Source organism: Phyllobates terribilis, unplaced genomic scaffold (assembly GCF_046119375.1).
Source record: "Phyllobates terribilis strain yellow unplaced genomic scaffold, ASM4611937v1 Scaffold_26__1_contigs__length_17865784, whole genome shotgun sequence".
NCBI lineage: Eukaryota > Metazoa > Chordata > Amphibia > Anura > Dendrobatidae > Phyllobates > Phyllobates terribilis.
This window is the reverse complement of record NW_027362786.1, coordinates 15,097,396-15,110,873: the sequence shown is the minus strand read 5'-3', so window position 1 is coordinate 15,110,873 and position 13,478 is coordinate 15,097,396.

The window sequence follows — 13,478 nt, the reverse complement described above, 5'->3', positions numbered from 1 at the left end:
TTCTAGCATCTACCACCAACCAGGAGCCCATACATTCTAGCAACTACCACCTACCTGGAGCTTATACATTCTAGCATCTATTCCCCACCAGGAGCCCATACATTCTAGCATCTACCACCTACCAGGAGCCCATACATTCTAGCATATATTCCCTACCAGGAGCCCATAAATTCTAGCATCTATTCCCGACCAGTAGCCCTTACAATCTAGAATCTACCACCTACCAGGAGCCCATACATTCTAGCATCTATTCCCTACCAGAAGCCCATACATTCTAGCATCTACCACCTACCAGGAGCCCATACATTCTAGCATCTATTCCCAACCAGGAGCCCATATATTCTAGCATATCCCACGTACCAGGATCTCATACATTCTAGCATCTACCACCTTCCAGGAGCCCATATAATCTAGCATCTACCACCTTCCAGGAGCCCATATAATCTAGCTTCTACCACCTTCCAGGAGCCCATACATTCTAGCATCTACCACCTACCAGGAGCCCAGACATTCTTCCATGTACCACCTACAAGGAGCACATACATTCTAGCATCTATCCCCTACAAGGAGCCCATGCATTCTAGCATCTACCACCTACCAGGAGCCCATACATTCTAGCATCTACCACCTACTAGGAGCCCATACATTCTAGCACCTAACACCTACCAGGAGCCCATACATTCCAGCATCTACCACCAACCAGGAGCCCATACATTCTATCAACTACCACCTAGCTGGAGCTTATACATTCTAGCATCTATTCCCTACCAGGAGCCCATAAATTCTAGCATCTATTCCCGACCAGTAGCCCTTACAATCTAGCATCTACCACCTACCAGGAGCCCATACATTCTAGCATCTATTCCCTACCAGAAGCCCATACATTCTAGCATCTACCACCTACCAGGAGCCAATACATTCTAGCATCTATCTCCTACCAGGAGCCCATACATTCCAGCATCTATTCCCAACCAGGAGCCCATACATTCTAGCATCTACCACCTACCAGGATCTCATACATTCTAGCATCTACCACCTACCAGGAGCCCATACATTCTAGCAACTACCACCTACCTGGAGCTTATACATTCTAGCATCTATTCCCCACCAGGAGCCCATACATTCTAGCATCTACCACCTACAAGGAGCCCATACATTCTAGCATCTATCCCCTACCAGGAGCCCATGCATTCTAGCATCTACCACCTACCAGGAGCCCAGACATTCTAGCATCTACCACCTACCAGGAGCCCATACATTCTAGCATCTACCACCTACCAGGAGCCCATACATTCTAGCACCTAACACCTACCAGGAGCCCATACATTCTAGCATCTACCACCAACCAGGAGCCCATACATTCTAGCAACTACCACCTACCTGGAGCTTATACATTCTAGCATCTATTCCCCACCAGGAGCCCATACATTCTAGCATCTACCACCTACCAGGAGCCCATACATTCTAGCATATATTCCCTACCAGGAGCCCATAAATTCTAGCATCTGTTCCCGACCAGTAGCCCTTACAATCTAGAATCTACCACCTACCAGGAGCCCATACATTCTAGCATCTATTCCCTACCAGAAGCCCATACATTCTAGCATCTACCACCTACCAGGAGCCCATACATTCTAGCATCTATTCCCAACCAGGAGCCCATATATTCTAGCATATCCCACGTACCAGGATCTCATACATTCTAGCATCTACCACCTTCCAGGAGCCCATATAATCTAGCATCTACCACCTTCCAGGAGCCCATATAATCTAGCTTCTACCACCTTCCAGGAGCCCATACATTCTAGCATCTACCACCTACCAGGAGCCCAGACATTCTAGCATCTACCACCTACCAGGAGCCCATACATTCTAGCATCTACCACCTACCAGGGGCCCATACATTCTAGCATCTACCACCTACCAGGAGCCCATACATTCTACCATCTATCCCTTACCAGGAGCCCATACATTCCAGCATCTATTTCCTATCAGGAGCCCATACATTCTAGCATCTACCACCTACCAGGATCCCATACATTCTAGCATCTATTCCCTACCAGGAGTTCATACATTCTAGCATCTACCACCTACCAGGAGCTCATACATTCTAGCATCTACCACCTACCAGGAGCCCATACAATCTAGCATCTACCACCTACCAGGAGCCCATACATTCTAGCATCTACCACCTACCAGGAGCCCATACATTCTATCATCTAAAACCTGCCAGTAGCCCATACATTCTAGCATCTATTCCCCACCAGGAGCCCTTACATTCTAGTATCTACCACCTACCAGGAGCCCATACATTCTAGCATCTATTCCTTACCAGTAGCCCATACATTCCAGCATCTATTCCCCACCAGAAGCCTATACATTCTAGCATCTACCACCTACCAGGAGCCCATACATTCTAGCATCTATTCCCTACCAGGAACCAATACATTCTAGCATCTACCACCTACCAGGAGCACATACATTCTAGCATCTATTCCCCATCAGGAGCCCTTACATTCTAGCATCTACCACTTACCAGGAGCCCATACATTCTAGCATCTATTCCCTACCAGGAGCACATACATTCTAGCATCTCTTCCCTACCAGGAGCCAAACATTTTTGCATCAACCACCTACCAAGATACCACACATTCTAGCATCTATCACCTACCAGGAGCCCATACAGTCTAGCCTCTACCAACTACAGGAGCCCATACATTCTAGCTTCTATCACCTACCAGGAGCCCATACATTCTACCATCTACCACCTACCAGGAGCCCATACAATCTAGCATCTACCACTCACCAGGAGCCCATAAATTCTAGCATGTATGCCCAACGAGGAGCCCATACATTCTAGCATTAAACCACTTCCAGGAGCCCATACACTCTAGCATCTGCCACCTACCAGGAGCCCATACATTATAGCATCTACCATCTACCAGGAGCCCATACATTGTAGTATCTACCACCTACCAGGAGCCCATACATTCTAGCATCTATCCTCCTACCAGGAGCCCATACATTCTAGCATCTATTCCCTACCAGGAGCCAATACATACTAGCATCTACCACCTACCAGGAGCCCATACATTCTAGCATCTACCACCTACCAGGAGCCCATGAATTCTAGCATCTACCACCTACCAGGAGCCCATACATTCTAGCATCTACCACCTACCAGGAGCTCATACATTCTAGCATCTACCACCAACCAGGAGCCCATGAATTCTAGCATATACCAACTACCAGGAGCCCATACATTCTAGCATCTATTCCCTACAATGAGCCCATACATTCTATCATCTATCCCCTATCAGTAGCCCATACATTCTAGCATCTGCCCCCTACCAGAAGCCCATACATTCTAGCATCTACCACCTACGAGGAGCCCACACATTTTAGCATCTAATCCCTACCAGGAGCCCATACATTCTAGCATCTACCACCTACCAGGAGATCATACATTCTAGTATCTACAACCTACCAGGACATGATATACATTCTAGCATCTATTCCCTACCAGGAGCCCATACATTCTAGCATCTAACACCTACCAGGAGCCCATACATTCTAGCATTTACCACCTACCAGGAGCCCATACATTCTAGCATCTACCACCTACCAGGAGCCCTTACATTTTAGCATCTACCACCTACCAGGAGCCCATACATTCTAGCATCTACCACCTACCCAGAGCCCATACATTCTAGCATCTATTCCCTACCAGGAGCCCATACATTGTAGCATCTACCACCTACCAGGAGCCCATATATTCTAGCATCTACCACCTACCAGGAGAACATACATTCTAGAATCTATTACCTACCAGGAGCCCACACATTCTAGCATCTCCCCCCTACCAGGAGCCCATACATTCTAGCAGCTACCACCTACTAGGAGCTCATACATTCTAGCATCTCTTCCCGACCAGGAGCCCATACATTCTAGTATATACAACCTGCCAGGAGCTCAAACATTCTAGCATCTACCACCTACCAGGAGCCCATACGTTCTAGCATCTATTCCCTACCAGGAGCCCATACATTCTAGCATCTAGCACCTACCTGTAGCCCGTACATTCTAGCTTCTACCACCTACCAGGAGCCTATACGTTCTAGCATCTATTCCCTACCAGGAGCCCATACATTCTAGCATCTATCCTCTACCAGGAAACCATACATTCTAGCATCTACCCCCTACCAGAAGTCCATACATTCTAGCATCTACCACCAACCAGGAGCCCATACATTCTAGCATCTATTCCCTACCAGGAGCCCATACATTCTAGCATCTACCACCTACCAGGAGCACATACATTCTAGCATCTACCACCTAACAGGAGCCCATACATTCTATGATCTATTCTCTACCAGGGCCCCATACATTCTAGCATCTATTCCCTACCAGGAGCCCAAACAATCTAGCATCTACCACCTACCAGGAGCCCATACATTCTAGCATCTACCACCTACCAGGAGCCCATACATTCTAGCATCTACCACCTACCAGGAGCCCATACATTCTAGCATCTATTACCTACCAGGAGCCCATACATTCTAGCATCTACCACCTACCAGGAGCCCATACATTCTAGCATCTATTCCCTACCAGGAGCCCATACATTTTAGCATCTACCACCTACCAGGAGCCCATACATTCTAGCATCTACCACCTACCTGGAGCCATTACATTCTATCATCTCTTCCCTACCAGGAGCCCATACATTCTAGCATCTACCACCTACCAGGAGCCCATACATTCTACCACCTACCACCTACCAGGAGCCCATACATTCTACCATCTACCAACGACCAGGAGCCCATACATTCTAGCATCTATCCCCTACCAGGAGCCCATACATTCTAGCATCTACCACCTACCAGGAGCCCATACATTCTAGCATCTATCCCCTACTAGGAGCCCATACTCGCTAGCATCTACCACCTAGCAGGAGCCCATACATTCTAGCATTAATCCCCAGCAGGAGCCCATAGATACTACCATCTACCACCTATCAGGAGCCCATACATTCTAGCATCTACCACCTACCAGGAACCCATACATTCTAGCATCTACCACTTACCGGGAGCCCATACATTCTAGCATCTACCACCTACCAGGAGCCCATACATTCTAGCACCTATTCCCTACCAGGAGCCCATACATTCTAGCATCTATCACCTACCAGGAGCCTATACTTTCTAGCATCTACCACCTACCAGGAGCCCATACATTCTAGCATCAATTCCCTACCAGGAGCCCATACATTCTAGCATTTACTACCTACCAGGAGCCCATACATTCTAGCATCTACCACCTACCAGGAGACCATACATCTAGCATCTATTCCCTACCAGGAGCCCATATATTCTAGCATCTACCACCTACCAGGAGCCCATACATTCTAGCTTCTATTCCCTACGAGGACCCCATACATTCTAGCATCTATCCCCTGCCAGGAGCCCATACATTCTAGCATCTACCCCCTACCAGAAGCCCATACATTCTAGCATCTACCACCTACCAGGAGCCCATACATTCTAGCACCTATTCCCTACCAGGAGCCCATACATTCTAGCATCTATCACCTACCAGGAGCCTATACTTTCTAGCATCTACCACCTACCAGGAGCCCATACATTCTATCATGTTTTCCCTACCAGGAGCACATACATTCAAGCATCTACCACCTACCAGGAGCCCATACATTTTAGCATCTATTCCTTACCAGGAGCCCATACATTCTAGTATCTACCACCTACCAGGAGCCCATACATTCTAGCATCTATTCCCTACCAGGAGCCCATACATTCTAGAATCTACCACCTACCAGGAGCCCATACATTCTAGCATCGACCACCTACCAGGAGCCCATACATTCTAGCATCTATTTATTACCAGAAGCCCATACATTCTAGCATCTACCACCTACCAGGAGCCCATACATTCTAGCATCTATTGCCTATCAGGAGCCCATACATTCTAGCATTTACCACCTACCAGGAGACCATACATTCTAGCATCTACCACCTACCAGGAGCCCATACAGTCATGGCCAAAAGTTTTGAGAATGACACCAAAACTATATTTTCACATGATCTGCTGGCCTCTGGTTTTTATTATTGTTTGTCTGATGTTTATATCACATACAGAAATATAATTGCAATCATATTATGAGTACCAATAGGTTATATTGACAGTTAGAATGAGTTAATGCAGCAAGTCAATATTTGCAGTGTTGCCCCTTCTTCTTCAAGACCTCTGTAATTCTCCCTGGCTTGCTCTCAATCAACTTTTGGACCAAATCCTGACTGATAGCAGTCCTTTCTTGCATAATCAATGGTTGCATTTTGCCAGAATTAAGTTGGTTTTTGTTTGTCCACCCGTCTCTTGATGATTGGCCACAACTTCTCAATTGGATTAAGATCTGGGGAGTTTCCAGGCCATGGACCCAAAATCTCTATGTTTTGTTCCATGAGCCATTTTGTTATCACCTTTGCTTTATGGCAAGGTGCTCCATCATGCTGGAAAAGGCATTTTTGGGCGCCAAACTGCTCTTGGACGGTTGGGAGAAGTTCCTATTGGAGGACATTCTGGTACAATTCTTTATTCATGGCTGTGTTTTTAGGCAAGACTGTGAGTGAGCCGATTCCCTTGGCTGAGAAGCAATCCCACATATGAATGGTTTCAGGATGCTTTAAATTTGGCATGAGACAAGACTGGTGGTAGCGCTCACCTCTTCTTCTCCGAATAAGCTGTTTTCCAGATGTCCCAAACAATCGAACAGGGGATTCATCAGAGAAAATGACTTTGCCCCAGTCCTCAGCAGTCCACTCCCTGTACCTTTTGCAGAATATCAGTCGGTCCCTGATGTTTTTTCTGGAGAGAAGTGGCTTCTTTGCTGCCCTCCTTGAAACCAGCCCTTGCTCAAAGAGTTTCCGCCTCACAGTGCGTGCAGAAGCACTCACACCAGCCTGCTGCCAATCCTGAGCAAGCTCGGCACTGCTGGTAGTCCGATCCCGCAGCTGAAACAGTTTTAAGATACGGTCCTGGCACTTGCTGTTCTTTCTTGGGCGCCCTGGAGCCTTTTTGAGGTGCAATCTTTGTAGCTGGGATACTCTTCCCTGTTAGGCCATTTTTATGCAGTGCAATGATGGCTGCACGTGTTTCTTTAGCGATAACCATGGTTAACTGAAGAGAAACAATGATACCAAGAACCTGCCTCCTTTTAAAGTGTCCAGTGATGTCATTCTTACTTAATCATGACTGATTGATCACCAGCCCTGTCCTCATCAACACCCACACCTGTGTTAATGGATCAATCACTAAAATACAGCCCATACATTCTAGCATCTATTTATTACCAGAAGCCCATACATTCTAGCATCTACCACCTACCAGGAGCCCATACATTCTAGCATCTATTGCCTATCAGGAGCCCATACATTCTAGCATTTACCACCTACCAGGAGACCATACATTCTAGCATCTACCACCTAACAGGAGCCCATACAGTCATGGCCAAAAGTTTTGAGAATGACACCAAAACTATATTTTCACATGATCTGCTGGCCTCTGGTTTTTATTATTGTTTGTCTGATGTTTATATCACATACAGAAATATAATTGCAATCATATTATGAGTACCAATAGGTTATATTGACAGAATGAGTTAATGCAGCAAGTCAATATTTGCAGTGTTGCCCCTTCTTCTTCAAGACCTCTGTAATTCTCCCTGGCTTGCTCTCAATCAACTTTTGGACCAAATCCTGACTGATAGCAGTCCTTTCTTGTATAATCAATGCTTGCATTTTGCCAGAATTAGTTGGTTATTGTTTGTCCATCCGTCTCTTGATGATTGACCACAACTTCTCAATGGGATTAAGATCTGGGGAGTTTCCAGGCCATGGACCCAAAATCTCTATGTTTTGTTCCATGAGCCATTTTGTTATCACCTTTGCTTTATGGCAAGGTGCTCCATCATGCTGGAAAAGGCATTTTTGGGCGCCAAACTGCTCTTGGACGGTTGGGAGAAGTTCCTCTTGGAGGACATTCTGGTACAATTCTTTATTCATGGCTGTGTTTTTAGGCAAGACTGTGAGTGAGCCGATTCCCTTGGCTGAGAAGCAATCCCACACATGAATGGTTTCAGGATGCTTTAAATTTGGCATGAGACAAGACTGGTGGTAGCGCTCACCTCTTCTTCTCCGAATAAGCTGTTTTCCAGATGTCCCAAACAATCGAACAGGGGATTCATCAGAGAAAATGACTTTGCCCCAGTCCTCAGCAGTCCACTCCCTGTACCTTTTGCAGAATATCAGTCGGTCCCTGGTGTTTTTTCTGGAGAGAAGTGGCTTCTTTGCTGCCCTCCTTGAAACCAGCCCTTGCTCAAAGAGTCTCCGCCTCACAGTGCGTGCAGAAGCACTCACACCAGCCTGCTGCCAATCCTGAGCAAGCTCGGCACTGCTGATAGTCCGATCCCGCAGCTGAAACAGTTTTAAGATACGGTCCTGGCACTTGCTGGTCTTTCTTGGGCGCCCTGGAGCCTTTTTGACAACAATGGAAGCTCTATCCTTGAAGTTCTTGATGATGCGATAGATTGTTGACTGAGGTGCAATCTTTGTAGCTGGGATACTCTTCCCTGTTAGGCCATTTTTGTGCAGTGCAATGATGGCTGCACATGTTTCTTTAGAGATAACCATGGTTAACTGAAGAGAAACAATGATACCAAGAACCTGCCTCCTTTTAAAGTGTCCAGTGATGTCATTCTTACTTAATCATGACTGATTGATAGCCAGCCCTGTCCTCATCAACACCCACACCTGTGTTAATGGATCAATCACTAAAACGATGTTAGCTGCTCCTTTTAAGGCAGGACTGCAATGAAGTTGAAATGTGTTCTGGGGGTTAAAGCTCATCTTCCGGGCAAATATTGACTTTGCAAGTACAATAATTGCTGTTAAGCTGATCACTCTTTGACATTCAGGAGTATATGCAAATTGCCATTACAAAAAATGAAGCAGTAAACTTTGGAAAAATTACTATTTGTCTTATTCTCAATACTTTTGGCCATGTCTGCACATCTAGCATCTATTCCCTACCAGGAGACCATATATTCTAGCATCTACAACCTAAAAAGGACCCCAAACATTCTTGCATCTACCACCTACCAGGAGCCCATACATTCTAGCATTAATCACTTACCAGGAGCCCATACATTCTAGCATCTACCACCTACAAGGAGCCCATACATTCTAGCATCTATTCCCTACGAGGAGCCAATACATCCTAGCACCTATCCCCTGCCAGGAGCACACACATTCTAGCATCTACCGCCTACCAGAAGCCCATACATTCTAGCATCTACCACCTACCAGGAGTCCATACATTCTAGCATCTATTCCCTACCAGGAGCCCATACATTCTAGCATCTATCAACTACCAGGAGCCTATACTTTCTAGCATCTACCACCTACCAGGAACCCATACATTCTAGCATGTATTCCCTACCAGGAGCCCATACATTCTAGCATCTACCACCTACCAGGAGCCCATACATTCTAGCATCTACCACCTACCAGGAGCCCATACATTCTAGTATCTACCAACTACCAGGAGCCCAGACATTCTAGCATCAATTCCCTACCAGGAGCCCATACATTCTAGCATCTACCAACTACCAGGAGCCCATACATTCTAGCATCTACCACCTACCAGGAGCCCATACATTCTAGCATCTACCACCTACCAGGAGCCCATACATTCTAGTATCTACCAACTACCAAGAGCCCAGACATTCTAGCATCTATTCCCTACCAGGAGCCCATACATTCTAGCATCTACCAACTACCAGGAGCCCACACATTCTACCATCTATTCCCTACCAGGAGCCCATACATTCTAGCATCTATTCCTTACCAGGAGCCCATACATTCTAGCATCTACTACCTACCAGGAACCCATACATTTTAGCACCTACCAGGAGCCCATACATTCTAGCATCTACCACCTACTAGGAGCCCATACATTCTAGCATCTACCACTTACCAGGAGCCCATACATTTCAGCATCTATTCCCTACCAGGAGCCCATACATTCTAGCATTTACCACCTACCAGGAGCCCATACATTCTAGCATCTATTTATTACCAGGAGCCCATACATTCTAGCATCTACCACCTACCAGAAACACATACATTCTAGCATCTACCATATACCAGGAGCCCACACATTCTACCATCTATTCCCTACCAGGAGCCCATACATTCTAGCATCTATTCCTTACCAGGAGCCCATACATTCTAGCATCTACTACCTACCAGGAACCCATACATTTTAGCACCTACCAGGAGCCCATACATTCTAGCATCTACCACTTACCAGGAGCCCATACATTTCAGCATCTATTCCCTACCAGGAGCCCATACATTCTAGCATTTACCACCTACCAGGAGCCCATACATTCTAGCATCTACCACCTACCAGGAGCCCATACATTCTAGCATCTACCACCTACCATGAGCCCATACTTTCTAGCATCAACCACCTACCATGAGGCCATACATTCTAGCATCTATTCCTTACCAGGAGCCCATACATTCTAGCATCTACCGCCTACCAGGATCCCATACAATCTAGCATCTACCACCTACCAGGAGTCCATACATTCTAGTATCTATCCCCTACCAGGAGCCCATACATTCTAGTATCTACCACCTACCAGGAGCCCATACATTCTAGCATCTACCACCTACCAGTAGTCCATACATTCTAGCATCTACCACCTACCAGGAGCCCATACATTTTACCATCTACCACCTACCAGGAGCCCATACATTTTAGCATCTACCACCTACCAGGAGCCCATACATTCTAGCATCTACCAAATACCAGGAGCCCATACATTCTAGCATCTATTCCCTACCAGGAGCCCATACATTCTAGCATCTACCACCTACCAGGAGCCTATACATCCTAGCATCTATTCCCTACCAGGAGCCCATACATTCTAGCATCTACCACCTACCAGGAGCCCATACATTCTAGCATCTACCACCTACCAGGAGCCCATACATTCTAGAATCAAACACCTACCAGGAGCCCATACATTGTAGCATTTACCACCTACCAGGACCCCATACACTCTAGCATCTATTTAGAACCAGGAGCCCATATACTCTAGCATCTACCACCTACCAGGAGCACATACATTCTAGCATCTATCACTTACCAGGAGCCCATACATTCTAGCATCTATTCCCTACCAGGAGCCCATACATTCTAGCATCTACCACCTACCAGGATCCCATACATTCTAGAATCAACCACCTACCAGGATCCCAAACATTCTAGCATCTATTCCCTACCATGAGCCCATACATTCTAGCATCTTCCACCTACCAGGAGACCATACATTCTAGCATCTACCACCTACCAGGAGTCCATACATTCTAGCATCTACCACCTACAAGGAGTCCATACTTTCTACCATCTACCAGGAGCCCATACATTCTAGCATCTACCACCTACCAGGAGCGCATACATTCTAGCATCTACGACCTACCAGGAGCCCATACATTTTAGCACCTATTCCCTACCAGTAGCCCATACATTCTAGCATATACCACCTACCAGGAGCCCAAACATTCTTGCATCTACCACCTACCAGGAGCCCATACATTCTAGCATCTTCCACCTACCAGGAGCCCATACATTCTAGGATCTATTACCTACTAGGAGCCCACACAATCTAGCATCTACAACTTACCAGGAGCCCATACATTCTAGCATCTACCACCTACCAGGGGCCCATACATTCTAGCATCTATTCTCTACCAGGAGCCCATACAATCTAGCATCTACCACCTACCAGGAGTCCATACATTCTAGCATCTACCACTTACCATAAGCCCATACTTTTTAGCATCTACCACCTACCAGGAGCCCATACATTCTAGCATCTACCACCTACCAGGAGCCCATACATTTAGCATCTATTCCCTACCAGGAGCCCATACATTCTAGCATTTACCACCTACCAGGAGCCCATACATTCTAGCATCTACCACCTACCAGGAGCCCATACATTTAGCATCTATTCCCTACCAGTAGCCCATACATTCCAGCATCTCCCACCTACCAGGCGCCCATACATTCTAGCATCTACAAACTAGCAGGAGCCCATACATTCCAGCATCTCCCACCTACCAGTCGCCCATACATTCTAGCATATACCACGTACCAGGAGCCCATACATTCTAGCATCAACCACCTACCAGGAGACCATACATTCTAGCATCTACCACCTACCAGGAGCCCATACATTCTAGCATCTATCCCCTACCAGGATGCCATACATTCCAGCATCTCCCACCTACCAGGCGCCCATACATTCTAGCATCTACCACCTAGCAGGAGCCCATACATTCTAGCATCTATTCCCTACCAGGAGCCCATACATTCTAGCATCTACCCACTACCAGAAGCCCATACATTCTAGCATCTACCACCTACCAGGAGCCCATACGTTCTAGCATCTATCCCCTGCTAGGAGCCCATACATTCTAGCATCTACCACCTACCAGGAGCCCATACATTCTAGCATCTACCACCTACCATGAGCCCATACGTTCTAACATCTACCACCTACCAGGAGCCCATATATTCTAGCATCTATCCCCTACTAGGAGCCCATACATTCTAGCATCTACCACCAACCAGGAGCCCATACATTATAGCATCTACCATCTACCAGGAGCCCATACATTCTAGCATCTACCACCTACCAGGAGCCCATACATTCTAGCATCTACCACCTACCAGGATCCCATACATTCTAGCATCTATTCCCTACCAGGAGCCCATACATTCTAGCATCTACCACCTACCAGGAGCCCATACATTCTAGCATCTTCCACTTTACAGGAGCCCATACATTCTTGCATCTATTCCCTACTAGGAGCCCACACAATCTAGCATCTACAACCTACCAGGAGCCCATACATTCTAGCATCTACCACCTACCAGGAGCCCATACATTCTAGAATCAAACACCTACCAGGAGCCCATACATTGTAGCATTTACCACCTACCAGGACCCCATACACTCTAGCATCTATTTAGAACCAGGAGCCCATATACTCTAGCATCTACCACCTACCAGGAGCACATACATTCTAGCATCTATCACTTACCAGGAGCCCATACATTCTAGCATCTATTCCCTACCAGGAGCCCATACATTCTAGCATCTACCACCTACCAGGATCCCATACATTCTAGAATCAACCACCTACCAGGATCCCAAACATTCTAGCATCTATTCCCTACCATGAGCCCATACATTCTAGCATCTTCCACCTACCAGGAGACCATACATTCTAGCATCTACCACCTACCAGGAGTCCATACATTCTAGCATCTACCACCTACAAGGAGTCCATACTTTCTACCATCTACCAGGAGCCCATACATTC